General features: G+C 42.8%; 1 protein-coding gene across 2 annotated transcripts in view; it reads left to right on the top strand.

The window, feature by feature from the left end:
* zfhx3b (zinc finger homeobox 3b) overlaps positions 1-13491 on the top strand; it is a 271800-nt gene that overhangs the window by 71368 nt on the left and 186941 nt on the right. For both annotated transcript variants that reach the window (XM_067416496.1, XM_067416447.1), the window contains exon 3: positions 908-978. The gene's annotated coding sequence lies outside the window, so the exon portion shown is untranslated. The remainder of the gene's footprint in view (positions 1-907; positions 979-13491) is intronic.

The following is a 13491-nucleotide window of genomic DNA, read 5'->3' as shown; positions in this document are numbered from 1 at the left end:
CATTGCTCACAGTCATGTGAGAGGCCAGTGCGGCCCCTTGGGCCCTATGACAAACAGGGCTGCAGTGCTGAGGTGTGTGTCAGGGGTGTTTTTCCACAAAGCATTCTATAAAAGTGTAACCGCTCCGTGTTTGCCCTTTCCTCCCTGTACGCACGCACTGCTCAGCCAACAGGCCCCTAAAGAGCTCTTAAGAAATGCTGAGCCAACACACAAGCTGGCCGTGCTAGCAACTCTAGTAATTCTCTTTCTCACGCTTTCTTCCACTTTTCTGTCCCGTGTTCCGTCGCTTGTGCTGAATCACGGAAGGCTGCGACTGCCGCGGCTCGGAGAGCAGGAAAGGCGGTGCTTGTTTTGGGCCTGAAGCTAATTATGGAGCATTAGAGCAGGGCTAAATAAATGTGTAGTGTTACTAATTGCGTGCCAGTGAAAACAATAACTCTACAACAGATGCCCAAGGGCACAGGGGGACGAGAGGCTCTTGGCACGGGGCCATCAGTGGCCCCTCCTCCAACCCTCCGGCTACCTCACCCACTGTCTATGCCAGCGGCATTGAGAAACACATGCAACCTGGCATTGGCAATAAGCAGTCAAGCTGTGTTTGCACATGTGGTGGAGCGTGTTTGTGTATCCCAAGCTGATGTTGCGCATGCAAACATGCACCGCAACAACAGCGGCAATCTGTCCCCGCCACCTTCACACATCACTGCATTAATAAACATGAATTAGTAATAGCACAATTAGACCAGACCCGGGCGCATCGGCTCGTGTGGAAAATGTGAACGCACAAACTCGCGCTTCTGAGAAGCTCTGTCACTTATATCCCAAAATTCCTAACACTGTCCCATTGCATCTGTTTCTTTTATGTCTCACACGTCTTTCTTTGTATTTCCGTGTGTCTGTGCTTCAGGTTTGGATCCGCTCTGTGACGGGAAACGGTGTTTGAACGGTGCACACTGGTGGATCTCCGGTGGCCTGCCGGTACGTACGCCCACTCTCACACAGATTTCCCAGCAGCACCTGAGTGAATGAGGCTAACATGAGTCTTTACACCCGCTTAGACCACACACAAGACATGAGTGACAACGTCACATCACACGTTTACGTGTCAAATCGAAAGTAGAGATCCAATCAGACTACAAAAATGACAGTGGATCTGAAAAACACGCTCGCATACAAACTTACAGTGGCCTCGCAGGTCTTTACGCAGTGTTTAGATAACAACAGACGATCTCTCACAGCCAGAAATGCTGCAATGAGTAGCAAACATGTGAGTCTGAACTGTTACAGCTGGTTTGGACTTAACACACACACAGGTGGACTGCAGACTGCCTGTCTCAGGGCCAGGCCAACACTCCCTCAGCAGGACTTACACACGCACATTGCAACGGAATCTCTCCCTGTAATCCAGTCGTAATGTAGTGCTAACATACTGGCAGACACACACTGCCACAGGCTCTTATTGATCATTTTACTCACACACGGATACACACAGCCATACACTCACAGGTGTGCACGTATAGTCTATTGTGGCCCACTGACATATTTGTCTGTTGCAACACTGGCCTAAGGAAGTGAAATCATCCGCGTTTTCCTTGTTTCTTGCACCCCGTTCACCCGTTCTTTTAATGCCCTCATTTATCCATCTTTTTTTTTCTACTGATTGTGGCATTAGCACAGATTACTAATGATCCCTCCGTTTTGAAGCTTTTCCTCATCACGGTCTCAAGGGAGCCATCTCCGTTGTGTTTTTCTAATTGCCGTAATTTATTGACTTGTTAAGGATTTCTGCACCATTAATTCTGTTTTTATTTCTCTCATTCGTCACAAATACATGTATTGTGCTCCTTAAAGTAGAAGGACATTTTGATGATTACTTATTATAGAATAAGGTCATTGACTTAAAAAAAGAAAAGAAAAAAGCTTGAATATAATAGTTGGTTTCTTTTTGTTTAAAAATGTAATGTGTGTTCCTAACATTAAAATTGCACAGTAATATATGTTATGTGCTATAGCACATACATCTTTAAAAGAAGTCAGTGGATGATACCCACGGCCTAAACCTGAATCTAAACTTAAGCTATTAAGGTCTAGTTGTTTAAGTAAAGTGTTTTGGTATTTTGAGCCACATCACACCTTAATTTCTCTAATGTAGCACCTACTGCAATGAATCAGGCATGGTTAACATAATCACGCTAATAACCTGCGGTGTGTCTGTGTAACCACTTTAAGGGATAGTTCAGCCAAAAATGAAAATTCACCCTAAAGTTCCAAATCTGTATGACTTTCTTTTTTTGTGTGGAATACAATAGGAGATATTTAGCAGAATGTCCAAGCTGCTTTTCTCCATACAATTAAAGTGGTGACCACATTCATTGTATGGAGAAAAGCAGCTTGTATGTTCTGCTAGATAAGTCTTCTAGAAGTTTTGGGTGAAGAAGTTTCAATCATAAGTATTCCACACCATTATATAGGTTTTTAAACCACTGTATCTCTTTTAGATCCATGTTTCAGATGCATGGTGTCATGCCAGAGGTGTACACATTGAATGTGTGTGTTAAAGTCTACATTTCCATTACACAAAGGTATTTATCTAAATAGAGACAGGGCTTCACTCTCTTGGTTTTAGATTGCGGGCTGATAGGTGATCAGTGATCCAACATCCTGCATCAGTTCTCTTCATTATGGCCTACAGACCAGGCCTGATCTTCAATCAGCCCTGATCACGTCAGCTGAGGATAACCACAGCGCTGCCGAAATACACTTTGGTCTGGATCAATACAGGCCTCCCTTGGGCTGTTGTGCCTGATCCCCCCTGGTGAGTCATGTGACTGAGTGGCAAGACAGGCCTGATTTTCTAAACAGCCCTCTCCTCATCCATTGTTCTCCATTGTAGGGACAGTTTTTCCTGTTTATTATCCAGTAGAAAGTTGAAAGTGTCTATACTCCAATATCGAGGAACAGGTACACGTCCAATGAGTAATATCCCATGTTTTGAATGTTCCACCATGATCCATTGCTGCACAGTTGGGGTTTACCAAAAGATCAGGCTCCAAAATCCTCAAAGTGGGCCCGCATTTATCCTCAAGGCTATCAAATGCATTGGACCTGCTTTCGGTATGTTGTTTTCTCATTACGAATTCCCTTCGGAAGTGATCACCGCCGTATTTAGCAGGCCTCCTTATGAGCGAGAAGTCATCAGGTATAGTCGTTCGCAGGTAAATTTTATGGTACGCGACTCCATTCCCGTCAACCACAGGCGTTTTTTTTTTTTTCCTAGAGAGAATAAATGATAATTAAATTTACAAAGCAATCAGAATTAATCGCGTACCATCTCCCACAGCGATTACACACCTCCGCCTCCCCTTGCGCACACATATGCTCATTTACTCACCAGGCCAAACCTGCGCCTGTTTTCGTTTATACGTTACCTCTCTCGCCCACTTCCTCTCTCTCCGTAAATTATTTTGTATACTTACGGCGAGACTCATTAGTCACCCCTCCCTTCCGCGGCTTAACGAGAAAGCGATTAGAATGCATGTTAACGCAGTCCCAATGGCTGCTCCTGCTCGCTTCTCTACGTCCACACCACACTGCTTTACCTTCAGCACTGCCTCCTTCTGCCTCTCTGTGAGATCTCCCCTTCTCTCCCCTCTACCTCTCTCTTCTGTGGCTGCAGCCTCTCTCTCCTTTCCTCTCTCTCTTTGCCTTTCCTCGTCCTCTCTGCAGCCTCTCTCTCTCTTTCCCTCGCTCCTCCCTCTCTTAGAGCTGCAGGCTGCTGGGGGTTTTAGACGGATCACTCTCACAATGCCTGATCAATATGGCTATTGATCGGCTGGCAAAATGTTTATAAAATCATCCCGGGCAACCGGAGCGATGGGGTGGAGAGGAGGAGCATGAGCGAGGGGAGGGCCGTGAGGGTGATGCCATTCGGCCAGGGTGGAGGAGGCAGCGCACCCGTGATTGGTTGCTTCTCTGCCCGCCTTGCCAGGCAACTAACGGGGTACGTTGTTCTGGTACGCAGCTCCTCGCTTTCGTTCCTGCGGCGCTTAGGCAAACTTTCCAGCCTCACAAGCCGCCACCTCCACCGCAGCAGCGGCACAGTTTTTACTGCACACCGTTGGCTGCCAGCCAAACTGTGACAGCACCAGTCCCCCCCGACATCCCACCTCCCATGAGTCAGTAACCTTCATTTGCATAAATTAGCTGGCGGCAGGCAATGCCAGGCTCTTAACGAGCCGATGTCATGTCATGTCGTCCCTCCTCCCCTCATTCGCTTCCTGCTGCACGAGGAAATCCATTCTCCCAGCCCACCTGCTTTACAGGTTCCCTTTGGCAAGGAATACCCTCTGGACCCTGCTCCATTTCACCGGCTCTCTGTGTCACTCCTGGGACCCTGCTCCAACTATATCAGCATTATCAAACAACACGTCCCAACAGATCCCCCTGTTCCCGTGTGAGCTTGCACTGGGAGATCTCAGACTAAAACACACTGACTGCTGCCCTTGTCCATGAGCACATGTGCCGGGATCTTACTTTTCTGAATGGCTTAAGTTTTCCCACCTTGCTACTTAGAGATGCTAACCACAGCAAACCTAGAGCACTGCTAATCTTTTCATCTAGAGCTCCATTCTTGACAAGAGAAGAACTCGTCCTTGACATCCCCGCAGTCCTGACAGTAAAGGATCATTAGCATTCATCACTCATTTATCAGTGTTTGAGGAACAAATCTGATCCGCAGCTTTTTCAAAGACGATGGATAGATACCTAGAACAATTAAACCGCTACATCAGGCTTTAATTCTTGAGATTTTTTTAGCAGCTGCTGTGTAGCTTAGCAAATCTAGAAGGAAGATTACAGGTTATTGCTATGACATTTTCAGACATAAAATGTAACCATTCCATATGATGCATTCAGCAGGGCTGGTTTTCTAAAGGCATCTCATGATTTCATTTCAGGCCACAGTCTGATTCCAAAATGATTTTCAGTATATATAATTTTTCTGTGTAGATGCAAATCTTTTGCAAGTTGAGTGGCTTATTTCCAAAGTCCCTGTAAAGATTCTGCATAATAGCTGTAGAATCTCCAACCCACCAATAGAAATGGAATCAGCAAGTGTAATAACATTGCATCAGAGGAAGCACTGCAGCTTCTGTGTGAATGAAATGGTTGATCAGAGTTACTTTAAACTTTATTAGTTTGTCAGTGTCTTGTTTTCTGTGGCTGTTTACAATGATCAACTTTTAAGTATGTGATACATTTTTTAAACATCTATATATGCCAGCACTGATTGGCCTCGTGTTGTTTTTGCATTGTCACGCAGTGACATATTATATTATATATAATATTTCTATCTTTCAGATCTCTTAGTTCTGTATAGCCTGACACGAGACTTGAGATCACGTGATCGTGGCCTACTGACAATACCTAGAGTTACACTTAAAAATCGCGGCGATCGTGCTTTCTCTATTGCTGGACCCAAACTCTAAAATAACCTTCCACCCTATATTAGAGTCGCTCCTTCTCTAAATACGTTTAAATCTTATCTTAAGACTTATATTTATTTTCATTGGCTTTAAACTCTGCTTAGTATGCTGTCTTGGCTCTCCTTGTTTATTGTTGATTGTTTGTTTGTGTGCATGTTCTTGTTCTTTTACTTCTTTATTTTCTTGTTTTACTTTGTTTGCTTTTATACCTTGTACAGTACTTTGGTCAACCTTGATTGTGTTTAAATGTGCTCTATAATAAATATAATTTTTACACATTTCTAAACACTCTTAGCACTTCTTCTCTGGCTGTAACACTGTATTTGATAACACTGTATTTTGAGCCTAGGGCAAAGGAGTGAGAGGATAAGGACTGAGATGTTACAGAGATGAGATGGAGAACAAAAATCTGGAGGGAAGGATATGGATCTAGGGCCAGATCCATGTTAGCATATGCTATTTTATTTATTCCATCATATGCTATGCTAACTAAACATAAAAGCTACTTAACTCATAACCGATTGGAGCAGAGATAGTCTTAGCATCAGGTCTGCTCTGAAATGCTAACCCCATTGGAATTTATTAATATTAGCACTCTAAAACTAATAAAGCATGAACACTATTTTTTGGCAAAAGTTTGCATTACCATATAGTCTTTGACATCACCAACAAAGCATATGGGAAGACTTTTTTCTCCTTTTTTAAAGTAGATGTTGCTATGCTAACTATGCTTGATTATATTTGGAGTTATATTTTATAATATATGAGTTTTCTTGTATTATTTGCGTTTAGCATTACATTTTCCTGCTTTCCAAGACTCTATTGGAACAGACTTTGTAAAGACCTGTGACCCATTTTTTGGCTCACCACTTAAGAGATGAGAACCTCCATACTAGGCCAGTGTAGGCAACCCATTCTGTTTGAAACGGAAGGCCCTAGATCCATATCCTTCCCTCCAGATTTTTGTTCTCCATCTCATCTCTGTAACATCTCAGTCCTTATCCTCTCACTCCTTTTCCTGGTTCTGTTCCTTCTTTTCTCTTCATTATTTTCCTTTTGCTTCTGTTCTTCCACATTTTATTCTTTCATATGCCCCCTCCCCTCCTCACGGTGCATAAGAGGGTGTTTTATTTATTCCATCAGAATGCAGAGGGGCTTGGGGTGTGCGTGCCTCACACAGAAATCAATTTCAGCTCAGCCAGTGGAACCAAACAAAGCACCATGCTCATCGTAGCATCCATGTGCTCTCACGAAACCTGACGCACTCATCTCATCTCTCCTCTACTTCCCTCCCTCCTTGGGAGACATTTTGTTCTCACTCTCCCGCCATTATTGTCAATCATTGTGCTCAAGTGATGAGGTGTGAACACAGCTGGCAAATGAGTGATGGCCAAGTGTATATCATTAGCAGCAAAATAAAGGAAACTCTAACAAGATTGCTTGTCTGTTTGTAGATATCTCTTTAATGATTTAGTGTTGCGGATTTCTCGCTTTCTCACTCTCATTCTTTTTCTCTTCAAATCTTCCTTCCCCTCTCTTGTTCTTTGTCAGAGGACAACTGTATTGCTCAGAGGGTGCTCCTACATATCTCAGGAGACTTAATGGAGTTCTCAGATGTGTTCTATTCAAGTATTTATTTTGATTCTGCCATTATAGCTATGCACAATTACAAGGTGTCTTTCACTTGATTTCTCTTTTTGCATTTAGTATGATTTTCCCCCGATGTCTGCAACTCGATCAGATTAGACCTGCGACTAAATTTTGGGTCATATTGAGAATCACAAGAGGAGGATTCTCATATTATATTCTCATAATCTCAATAATAAGCTTTCTATGAATTTGGTTTCATTTTTAACAGTAGTTAATGCATTAGGTTTCATGGTTCAAAACTTGTATAAATTAGCATTAGTTAATTTATTATGAACAATACTGTATTTATAAATCAGCATTAACCTAGTTTAATAAGTGCTGCATGTAAAACATGTTCATTGTTGGTTAATGATACTCAGTTATGGTCAAGTTTAGGGGTCAGGAATTATGGTTATGTTTAGGTTTGGGTTATATACGCTTTACAGTGACATTTTAATTAATACGACTTCTCACGAAACTAAGTTGGAGATTACTCAGGTCTTTGTCTCCAGCCCAGAAGAAAATGCAGCCCCCTACAAGTGTTTCCCTTTGTGTGTGTATAGGTGTGCATGTGTATGTTTATCTATATGCATGGTATGAGTCATAAATCGTTAGCATGTGTTTGTAGGTGTAAATGTGTCCTCGGGGTGTGCTGAATAGTAAGTAAGTGTTGATGATGATATACTTTTGTGGACTGTGCTGTATAAAGGCCTATGGAAACCACATCTCTCCCTTGGTCTATTTTTCTCGCTCTTTCTCTCTCGCTTAATGTGAGTTCTGGATCAGCCTTATTCCTTGCTCCACTTTTATTGATTTCAGCGAGAAATAGAGGGAGGAAGAAAGAAAGGGCCTTTTCACAAAGAAGTTAAATGGTCAAGTAGCGGGTGGAGGGTGGCTTTCACCACTTATTGACGAGGTGGAAAAATGTCACTATTATGGAGGCCCTTTCAGGAGATAGCGAGCTGATTGGATGAGTGCCCTGGGGTCAGGCGGAGCGCATTCCTAGCGCAACCAAACAAGTGTGTATAAAAGGCCAGAGGATTCAGTTGAACATGTAGAGGTGCCTCTTCACTGGTTGCCCTGTCTATTAGCTGTGTCCAGGCTACTGTCCGAGACTACGAGGTGCTGTGCGAAGTCACTGCCCATCTTTCTTCTCTGTCTCTCTGCGGGAGGCAGTCTTACATGTCTGATCTTGCCACTCGTGATCAGTGAAAGTGTTTGTTTGTTAGTGTTCTGGCCTCCGTGTCCTGTCTGAAAAGGCAGTCAAAGGAAGCCAAGGCCAGATGTGGCTCAACTGCATTCAAAGCCTACCACAGATAATGCCTGGTGCCAACTGGACGCCTGTGGCTGATGTCCAAAATTCAAACTAAAGTGCAGTGAGTGGGTGCTTGTGTAGGAGAGAAATAGGTTAATAAGAGCACGAGAGAATCAATGGAATTTACATGGATATAGACAGTGAAAGAAAAAGAGTTGGATGGACGAAAAAACGATGAGATTCCTGAAAGACTTCTGCTGACCTGTGGCAAGGGGTTCAAACATAAGTCACTCAGGCAGCTCTGGGAGTTTGACGTCAAGGCCTTTAATTAGGAAAGCGCATCATCTGGCCAGCCCGTCTCCATAGAACGAGACTAGAGCCTAGCAAAGGTCAGCGTGCCACAGAACAGACTCTGGATGGCTTAATCTGAGGTGAAATGGTTGGTTTTCTAAATTGATTCCAGTTTGGCAAAGACAAGGGCTGTCTTGTGTTCTAATTGAGCCACTTTTAAGAAAGCGGGAACCCTCTTTGAGGAAGGGTTCATACAGCAGGACACACGAACAAACAAAAATTGTTCAACAGACATCTGGAGCAAATCTGTCTCTGGGCCCAAGCTGCTGCAGGAAAACCAGTAGGCATGCAAGCACAACCTCGCACTCATTCACACGTGCTCTTCCAATTGTTTGGAAACCGGACCTTTAAGTCTTGTTTTCACAATGCTGTCAGATTCACCGTTTAAACCAGAGAGTGGTTTCAAAAAGTACAATCCCATTTAACTCACCATTTTGTAAATGAATGTCATTGAATTAGATATTTGCACATGCTGTCTTTCTTTGCAATAAATTCCACTTTGTTAAATATTTTATGCAGTGACAATTTTAACGGTGGCTTAAATGTGTCCAATACATAACCCGTAAATAACCTTGAGAAAAATAGTTTGAGTCTTTAAGATCATGTGTTATATTTTCACTCCAAAAAGACGCTTATTATTAATAAATGCAATATAGGCACAGTTCTTTCTGAATATAGTCAGCTTAAGGTTGATTTTTAAAAGTTTTCTTACCTTATATATTATTTATTTAAAATGTATTTAAAAATAAAAGATAATATAAACAGGTTTTATTATTTGACTAAGTAAATTCATTAAGTGGCATCCTTTGACAAAAAATGCACAGTCCCTGATACAACAGAACATTGCTATGCTACCATAATAATGGATTGCTGTTACTTACTTTTAACACAATGCTATATTGACCAATCAGAAAACAGAACCACAACTATTTGTTTTATTATACTGTATATATTCCTACAGTAATAAGTTGCAACCCCCAAACATGGTGTAGCCACATGGTTGCCAAAGCGCTTGACCTAAGATGGAAATTGAGTTTTTCTCCCACACACACATTAACACATGCCACACTGGCTTACAGACCTTTTCAAGCTGAATGCATAATATATTAAATGAAATAATGTTTCTTGTGAGGATGGTTGTGGCATGGAATGGATATGCATTGAATATCAATGTAGCTCAGATCCCTCAATTGGTGTGATGACAGGGGGTAAATGAGTAAGTGTGTGTGATATGGGGGAGGGCTTAGCATATCGCCTCAGGCCAGTCTGTGACGTCCATGAAGACCGTACCCCCCGTCATCCCAGCAGACACCAGCAGATCGCTAGACATGGACCCAGCGGTCATTAGCGAGGTTAAGATTCATTGGTGCTAATTGATGACTATTCCCCCTCTTCTCACATTCTGTGTCCATGCAAGAAGCTCTTGCCCACCCTCACCCCTCCAGTCCTCAGACCCTGAAGAATACAACTCTTAATTGGACCTACTCGACCCCCCGCCATTAAAGATTTAGAAGGAAGGCGCCTTGTAAAGCATTGAATTTTGTGAGTTAAGCTCAGGAGATGGCTTTCACTAGGCTGTACAGAAGTGTAGTTGTGGGTGGGAGATTTGATTGAGTTAAGCCAATAATGGTGGTGCAGGCCTGAAAACTGGCCAGTACATTAGGTGCACAGGAGGGAAAGGTGTTCAGACCACAATATGACCAGAAGAACCTTTTAAAAGTGTTGTGGCTAAAGTTCAGGGCTAGCGGATTTTTGCAAAGAGCACAAAGTACATTTTTGCGCCCATGGAAGGCACTGCAGGATACACTACTCAAAGGGTCGCTCCATGCACAAGTGAGCAGCTGAATCCTTTCCTTCTATAAGTGTGTTAGTGTGATGGATGCAGACCAGTAAGAGGTGCACATGTAAACCTCATTCTTCTGATCTCAAGAGGCGCTCTAGCATCTGATGCTGGAGTCGTCAGTCTCTACAGAACTACAGTTCGTATCGGAGCGGTCGAGTAGGACCAGTTACATTAGCAGAAAGTATTGTAAATCAGGGAGAACCTTTCGTAGCAGATCTAAACAGGTGGTTCTGGAGGCCTAAATAAAACTCTCAGCACACACAGTACTAGAGTTGGACCAGGTTTAGATGGAAATAAATTAGCTTGTGAACATAGGAAAAAGATAGTCATTGGCTATGCTTCAGATTTGGAAGAACTATTCAGTTTCTCAGTTTCATGATTGAACTATGCATTCATTGGACTGCTATGTTATCAAAGCCGCATTCCGATTTATGTTTCAGAGTACTCCAATTGTAGGACATTGTGATTGCTGACTTTCAAATGGATTTCACCCTCTTATGTTCACCTTGCCCAGTCCAAAAAAAACGAAGTACCTTGAAAACATTTACAGCACAGACAGTGATATGCAGCAGTTGATTTATTATCACAAGGGGTCAATACTACATTTTTAGACTCTGCCAAGAACTGAGTTTTTCTTTTACTGTTAATACATCACATGATGTTGATCTTTTTGACTCTCATAGTTTCATACAATCAGTTTGGCCAGTTGTCACCATAAATAATTGATTTAACACTGACATTCAATTCGAATTGTGTTACTTCTGTGCTAGTTCTATTATGGTTTAATATTGCCTTTAAAACGTTCAAGTCACTGACCTTTGGGTTGCATTCAGAATGCTAATGACCTCAATGAATACTGATTTTACAAATGAAGGATATGAAACTTAAAAAAATGTCACTACATGGATATGCAATTATTTGGTGTCCTAGATATCACCTTGACAACCTTGTTGAACACAGAAACAAACGTGCAAAAAACAGTCGTTCTCTTTTAAAGAACTCCATACTTTATCAGACCGTTCTGCTGTGTTTGTGCTCTTGGTGCGGCCCACTCATTGGGCCCGTGTGATCTGGAGACGGGGTGAGGAATGTGAGAAGCATCTTAGGAAACATGAGCTGCTATTTTCCCACAAGCGTAAAAAAAACAGATGCCAGTGCTCTGGAATCCTGGTGACGCAATGCTTTCGTGGACCGGCCAGAGAGGAGGAGAGAGAGGGAACGAAAGAGGGCAAGAGGGTGAAAGAAAGAAAGAAATGGAAGGAAATGGAGTTCTGGCTTGAACGAGGGAAAAGTAAAGAGTAGGAGAGGCAGCTGTAAGTTCACTGGGTCTCCGCTGGGACAGGCTCCTGGCCCCTGCCTCGTTTCTTTTTTCTTTTCTTTTTTTACTGTAGGAACATCTGTGAAGGAAGACCATTAATTGTTTGTTGGCTAAGTGATCATTACAAAAGCAGATGCCTGATGCCTTTTTTAAGATGCAAGAATAGAGACAAAGAGAGCGAGCGGAGCGATAGAGCGAAAGGCAAGAGTATATGCTCCCTCAGGCTCTGATTGAGAGGAATACCATCAGCGGCAATTCCTCTACCACCCTAATTTCTCATACACTCAGATACCCCCTAAAACACAAAAACAGTGCACATCAATGCCTGCTCCTCCATCTCTGCCTCTCCTCCTGCTCTAATTATCGGTGCCTCTGTAATTGCTGTTATATTCATCATAGCTTTTGGTATTTATAGGGTCTGTTTTGATCATAGTAATAATGTCACTCTGGAATTCCCATGCTTGGGAGGAGAAGAAGAAAGAGAGAAAATGAGAAAAGGAGAAAGGGGGAGGGCAGGGGCTGATGTTTGGATCCTGGCAGACTCTCTCAGACATCAGTTGCAGTAGGGCCCAGAGGCCACCGCTCCAGGCTGCTCTGCTGCTCAGCTCTAGGTGACCCGGGTCCCGCGTGGATCGGGCCTGGCAGGGCTGCATGCTGAATGGATCTACGCTGAGCTGAGCCAGGTCTCGCGTTGCTAGGGGTGTTCAGGACCGCAGCTTTGCTGAAGCTTGCCGTCTCTGGGCCAGAGGAATCGGTGGTCTCATTTTCCTTGCCTTTTCACTCTTATTCCCTCCCTACTCATTTCCTTCATTTCTGTTTCTTAAATGTCTTTTTTTGTCTTCACTCAACCCCTGCTGTTTAAATGACCAGTTAAACGATTAAATGTAGCCATGATTTATGGCCAGTAAATATATAAGTCAATATTAGTCAAATGTGTTTGTATAGCACATAGACTGTAAAAAACAGATGGACCTTCACTCTGTAGAAAAGGAGCCGCAAATGTCCCAATATGGCACTGATATCTTGGGCCGATTTGGGACCCGATCTGTGCGGTAGAGAGCATGAAGTGCAGCCGCAGTATCAAGGGCCCGCCCACACTCCCGCAGAACTGGTTAGCAGAACAACTCATTATGTCTGTTAACAGTTCTCCTCCTGATGATCCTGAAAAAACTCACTTGGTGCCTAAGTGACTACTTCGCAATGAGAAGCTGTCAATCTCAGCTGTCAATTATGATGTTAATCATGACGTCACACCCTCGTTTTTATAGCATCAAATAACTGACCAAAAAAAGTAGCATTTCTTTATTTTATTTTATGTATTGTGTGTGTGCTGTGATTTTTCTCATAGAACCGAAGGGGATCATTTCCATATGTTCTTTTCCATACCTAATGCTGTAGCTTTGAGGAACAGACCCAAATTTGATGTAGGATGTCAGTCATATCAACCACTGGTTCTCCAGACCTATGACATAATCAGATTTGTTTGTTTTCTTTTTGCAGAGTTGCAGTTATCACATGGCAAGACTTGAAATATAGTCCATAAGTCGTACAGACCCTGTTTGTGGTGATTTAAGTGATTGAAAGTGTATGGTATCTGAATTAACTTTCATAC

This window comes from Pseudorasbora parva, chromosome 1 (genome assembly GCF_024679245.1).
Source record: "Pseudorasbora parva isolate DD20220531a chromosome 1, ASM2467924v1, whole genome shotgun sequence".
NCBI classification, from domain to species: domain Eukaryota; kingdom Metazoa; phylum Chordata; class Actinopteri; order Cypriniformes; family Gobionidae; genus Pseudorasbora; species Pseudorasbora parva.
The sequence above is the reverse complement of the archived record's forward strand: the minus strand, read 5'-3'. Positions and strand labels throughout refer to the sequence as shown.